Source organism: Arachis stenosperma, chromosome 5 (assembly GCF_014773155.1).
Source record: "Arachis stenosperma cultivar V10309 chromosome 5, arast.V10309.gnm1.PFL2, whole genome shotgun sequence".
Lineage (NCBI taxonomy): Eukaryota > Viridiplantae > Streptophyta > Magnoliopsida > Fabales > Fabaceae > Arachis > Arachis stenosperma.
Window position 1 is genome coordinate 101,948,067 of NC_080381.1, and position 6,329 is coordinate 101,954,395.

Genomic DNA, 6,329 nt, shown 5'->3' on the forward strand with positions numbered 1-6,329 from the left:
CGAATTCTTCTACCTTCTTTCTTCTATTTTTCTTTTCCTCTGACACTTCAAGGAATCTATATACTGTGACATAGAGGATTCCACATTTCTCTTGTTCTCTTCTCTTTCATATGAGCAGGAGCAGAGACAAAGGCATTCTTGTTGAAGCTGACCCTGAACCTAAAAGGACCTTGAAGAGAAAGCTAAGAGAAGCTAAAGCACAACTCTCTGTTGAGGACCTGACCGAATTCTTCAAGGAAGAAGAACCCATGGCAGCCGAAAACAACAACAATGCCAACAATGCAAGGAAGGTGCTGGGTGACTTCACTGCACCTACTCCTGATTTCTATGGGAGAAACATCTCTATCCCTGCCATTGGAGCAAACAACTTTGAGCTTAAGCCTCAATTAGTTTCTCTAATGCAACAGAATTGCAAGTTCCATGGACTTCCAATGGAAGATCCTCATCAGTTCTTAGCTGAATTCTTGCAAATCTGTGACACAGTCAAGACTAATGGGGTTAACCCTGAGGTCTACAGACTGATGCTATTCCCTTTTGCTGTAAGAGACAGAGCTAGAATATGGTTGGATTCTCAACCTAAAGAAAGCCTGGACTCTTGGGAAAAGCTAGTCAATGCCTTCTTGGCAAAGTTCTTTCCACCTCAAAGATGGAGTAAGCTTAGAGTGGAAGTCCAAACCTTCAGACAGAAGGATGGAGAATCCCTCTATGAAGCTTGGGAAAGATACAAACAATTAATCAGAAGATGTCCCTCAGACATGCTTTCTGAATGGAGCATCATAGGTATTTTCTATGATGGTCTCTCTGAACTATCCAAGATGTCTTTGGATAGCTCTGCTGGAGGATCTCTTCATCTGAAGAAGACGCCTACAGAGGCTCAAGAGCTAATTGAAATGGTTGCAAATAACCAATTCATGTACACTTCTGAAAGGAATCCTGTGAACAATGGGACTAGTCAGAAGAAAGGAGTTCTTGAGATTGACACTCTGAATGCCATACTGGCTCAGAACAAGATATTGACTCAACAAGTCAATATGATTTTTCAAAGTCTGTCTGGAATGCAAAATACACCCGGCAGTACTAAGGAAGCTTCATCTGAAGAAGAAGCTTATGATCCTGAGAATCCTTCAATGGAGGAGGTGAATTACCTAGGAGAACCCTATGGAAACACCTACAACTCTTCATGGAGAAATCACCCAAATTTCTCATGGAAGAATCAAGAGAAACCTCAACAAGGTTTCAACAACAATAATGGTGGAAGAAACAGGTTTAGCAATGGCAAGCCTTTTCCATCATCTTCTCAGCAACAGACAGAGAGTTTTAAGCAGAGTACTTCTGACTTAGCAACAATGGTCTCTGATCTAATAAAGACCACTCAAAGTTTCATGACTGAAACAAGGTCCTCCATTAGGAATTTGGAAGGACAAGTGGGTCAGCTGAGTAAGAAAGTTACTGAACTCCCTCCTAGTACTCTCCCAAGTAATACAGAAGAAAATCCAAAGGGAGAGTGCAAGGCCATCAACATGGCCGAACCCTGGAAGGAAGAGGAGGCAGGGAACGCCACTGAGGAAGACCTCACTGGACGTCCACTGGCCTCTAATAAGTTCCCCAATGAGGAACCATGGGAATCTGAGGCTCAAAATGAGACCATAGAGATTCCACTGGACTTACTTCTGCCTTTCATGAGCTCTGATGAGTATTCTTCCTCTGAAGAGGATGAGTATGTCACTGAAGAGCAAGTTGCTAAATACCTTGGAGCAATCATGAAGCTAAATGACAAGTTATTTGGAAATGAGACTTGGGAAGATGAACTTCCCTTGCTCACCAAAGAACTGGATGACTTGTCTAGGCAGAAACTGCCTCAAAAGAGGCAGGATCCTGGGAAGTTTTATATACCTTGCACCATAGGCACCATGACCTTCAAGAAGGCCTTGTGTGACTTAGGGTCAAGTGTAAACCTCATGCCCCTCTCTGTAATGGAGAAATTAGGGATCTTTGAGGTGCAAGCTGCAAAAATCTCACTAGAGATGGCAGACAACTCAAGAAAACAAGCCTATGGACTTGTAGAGGATGTTCTGGTAAAAGTTGAAGACCATTACATCCCTACTGATTTCGTAGTCCTAGAGACTGGGGAGTGCATGGATGAATCCATCATCCTTGGCAGACCCTTTCTAGCCACAGCAAAGGCTGTAATTGATGTTGATAGAGGAGAGTTAATCATTCAAGTGAATGAAGAATCCTTTGTGTTTAAGGCCCAAGGACATCCCTCTATCATCATGGAGAGGAAGCATGAAGAGCTTCCCTCAAAACAGAGCCAAGCAGAGCCCCCACAGTCAAACTCTAAGTTTGGTGTTGGGAGGCCACAACCAAACTCTAAGTTTGGTGTTGAACCCCCACATTCAAACTCTAAGTTTGGTGTTGGGAGGTTCCAACACGGTTCTGAGTATTTCTGAGGCTCCATGAGAGTCCTCTGTCAAGCTAATGACATTAAAGAAGCGCTTGTTGGGAGGCAACCCAATGTTTTATAGTTAACTATTTTCTTTTGTTATTTATCTTTTTTGTAGGTTGATGATCATAAGAAGTCACAAAAACAATGAAAAAAGCAAAAACAGAATGAAAAACAGGAAGAAAAACAGCACACCCTGGAGGAAGATGCTGTTGGCGTTTAAACGCCAGTAAGCCTAGCAGTTGGGCGTTTAACGCCCAGTCTGGCACCATTCTGGGCGTTTAACGCCAGAAAGGGGCACCAGACTGGCGTTAAACGCCAGAAAAGGGCTAGAACCTGGCGTTAAACGCCAGGAATGGGCACCAGCCCGGCGTTTAACGCCAGAAATGGCTCAAAACGTGAATTTTGATGCCACTTGGTGCAGGGATGACTTTTCCTTGACACCACAGGATCTGTGGACCCCACAGGACCCCACCACCACTCTCTCTCTTCTTCCCCCATTCACCAGTCACCTCAACACCTCTTCCCCAAAAACCCTTCACCTATCAAATCCCATCTTTCTCTTCACCACTCACATCCATCCTTCATAAATCCCCACCAACCTCACCCTTCAAATTCAAACCACTTTCCCTCCCAAACCCACCCATAATGGCCGAACCATTACCCCCCCTCTCTCCTATATATACCCTTCTTCAACCCTTCATTTTCACACAACCTAAACACCACTTTCCCCCCTCTTTGGCCGAACACACCACCATCTCCCTCTTCTTCATTTCTTCTTCTTCTACTATCTTCTTTCTTCTTTTGCTCGAGGACGAGCAAACATTTTAAGTTTGGTGTGGTAAAAGCGTTGCTTTTTCATTTTTCCATAACCATTATGGCATCCAAGGTCGGAGAAACCTCTAGAAAGAGGAAAGGGAAGGCAAAAGCTTCCACCTCCGAGTCATGGGAGATGGATAGATTCCTCTCAAGGGTGCATCAAGTCCACTTCTATGAAGTTGTGGCCTTGAAGAAGGTGATCCCCGAGGTCCCCTTTTCACTCAAAAAGGGTGAATATCCGGAGATCCGCCATGAGATCCGAAGAAGAGGTTGGGAAGTACTCACCAACCCCATTCAACAAGTCGGAATCTTGATGGTTCAAGAGTTCTATGCCAATGCATGGATCACAAAGAACCATGACCAAAGTGTGAACCCGAATCCAAAGAATTATCTCACTATGGTTCGGGGGAAATACTTGGATTTTAGTTCGGAGAGTGTAAGGGTGGCGTTCAACTTGCCTATGATGCAAGGAGATGAGCATCCTTATACAAGAAGGGTCAACTTTGATCAAAGGTTGGACCAAGTCCTCACAATCATATGCGAAGAGGGCGCACAATGGAAGCAAGATTCAAGAGGAAAGCCGGTTCAATTGAGAAGGCATGACCTCAAGCCCGTGGCTAGAGGATGGTTAGAGTTCATACAACGCTCAATCATTCCCACTAGCAACCGGTCCGAAGTTACTCTAGACCGAGCCATCATGATTCATAGCATCATGATTGGAGAAGAAGTGAAAGTTCATGAGGTTATAGCCCAAGAACTCTATAACGTGGCGGACAAGTCTTCCACCTTGGCAAGGCTAGCCTTCCCTCATCTCATTTGTCACCTCTGTTATTCAGTAGGAGTTGACATAGAAGGAGATACCCCCATTGATGAGGACAAGCCCATCACCAAGAAAAGGATGGAGCACACAAGAGACCCCTCTCATCATGAGATCCCTGAGATGCCTCAAGGGATGCACTTTCCTCCACAAAATTATTGGGAGCAACTAAACACCTCCCTAGGAGAGTTGAGTTCCAACATGGGACAACTAAGGGTGGAGCATCAAGAACACTCCATCATCCTTCATGAAATTAGAGAAGACCAAAGAATCATGAGGGAGGAGCAACAAAGACAAGGAAGAGACATTGAGGAGCTCAAGCACTCCATAGGATCTTCAAGAGGAAGAAAGAGCCGTCATCACTAAGGTGGACCCATTCTTTGATTTCCTTGTTCTTTATCCTTCTGTTTTTCGAATTTTATGCTTATGTTTATCCATGTTTGTGTCTTGTGATCATTAGTGTCTTAGTGTCTATGCCTTAAAGTTATGAATGTCCTATGAATCCATCACCTTCCTTGAATAAAAACGTGCTTAATTGAAAAGGAAAGAATTGCATGAATTCTGAATTTTATAATAGTTTAATTAATTTGATGTGGTGGCAACACTTTTGTTCTCTGAATGTATGCTTGAACAGTGCATATGTCTTTTGAATTTGTGGTTCATGAATGTTGGCTCTTGAAAGAATGATGAAAAAGGAGACATGTTACTGAGGATCTGAAAAATCATAAAAATGATTCTTGAAGTAAGAAAAAGCAGTGAATACAAAAAAAAAGAGAGAAAGGAGACGAAAAAAAAAAGAAGAAAAACCGAAAAAAAAAGAAAGAAAAAGAAAGAATAAAGTTGTGATCCAAGGCAATAAGAGTGTGCTTAAGAACCCTGGACACCTCTAATTGGGGACTTTAGCAAAGCTGAGTCACAATCTGAAAAGGTTCACCCAATTATGTGTCTGTGGCATGTATGTATCCGGTGGTAATACTGGAAGACAGAGTGCTTTGGGCCACGGCCAAGACTCAATAAGTAGCTGTGTTCAAGAATCATCATACTTAACTAGGAGAATCAATAACACTATCTGGATTCTGAGTTCCTAAAGAAGCCAATCATTCTGAATTCCAAAGGATAGAGTGAGATGCCAAAACTATTCAGAGGCAAAAAGTTAAAAGCCCCGCTCATCTGATTAATACTGATCTTCATAGATGTTTTTGGAATTCATTGCATATTCTCTTCTTTTATCTTATTTGATCTTCAGTTGCTTGGGGACAAGCAACAATTTAAGTTTGGTGTTGTGATGAGCGGATAATTTATATACTTTTTGGCATTGTTTTTAGTATGTTTTTGGTATGATCTAGTTAGTTTTTAGTATATTTTTATTAGTTTTAGTTAAAATTCACTTTTCTGGACTTTACTATGAGTTTGTGTGTTTTTCTGTGATTTCAGGTATTTTCTGGCTGAAATTGAGGGACCTGAGCAAAAATCTGATTCAGAGACCAAAAGGACTGCAGATGCTGTTGGATTCTGACCTCCCTGCACTCGAAGTGGATTTTCTGGAGCTACAGAAGCCCAATTGGCGCGCTCTCAACGGCGTTGGAAAGTAGACATCCTGGGCTTTCCAGCAATATACGATAGTCCATACTTTGCCCAAGATTTGATGGTCCAAACCGGCGTTCAAAGTCACCTCAAGAAATTCCAGCGTTAAACGCCGGAACTGGCACCCAAATGGGAGTTAAACGCCCAAACTGGCACCAAAGCTGGCGTTTAACTCCAAGAAGAGTCTCTACACGAAAAATGCTTCATTGCTCAGCCCAAGCACACACCAAGTGGGCCCGGAAGTGAATTTTTATGTCATTTACTCATTTCTGTACACCTTAGGCTACTAGTTTTCTATAAGTAGGACCTTTTACTATTGTATTAGAGATCTTCGGATCTTTGGAACCTTTTTCTTTAGATCTTTTGATCACTTTGGGAGGCTGGCCATTCGGCCATGCCTAGACCTTGTTCTTATGTATTTTCAACGGTGGAGTTTCTACACACCATAGATTAAGGTGTGGAGCTCTGCTGTACCTCGAGTATTAATGCAATTACTATTGTTCTTCCATTCAATTCCGCTTGTTCTTGTTCTAAGATATCACTTGTTCTTCAACTTGATGAATGTGATGATCCGTGACACATCATCATTCTCACCTATGAACAAGGTGACTGACAACCATTCTTGTTCTACAAGCAACCAAGGCTTAGTGAATATCTCTTGGATTC

General features: G+C 42.5%; 1 non-coding gene across 1 annotated transcript; it reads right to left on the reverse strand.

Annotated features, from left to right (window-relative positions):
* Positions 1 to 653: 653 nt before the first annotated feature.
* Positions 654 to 761, reverse strand: LOC130984282 (small nucleolar RNA R71). The gene has a single exon (XR_009088225.1). It is a non-coding gene; the product is annotated as a small nucleolar RNA R71 (small nucleolar RNA).
* Positions 762 to 6,329: the final 5,568 nt, after the last annotated feature.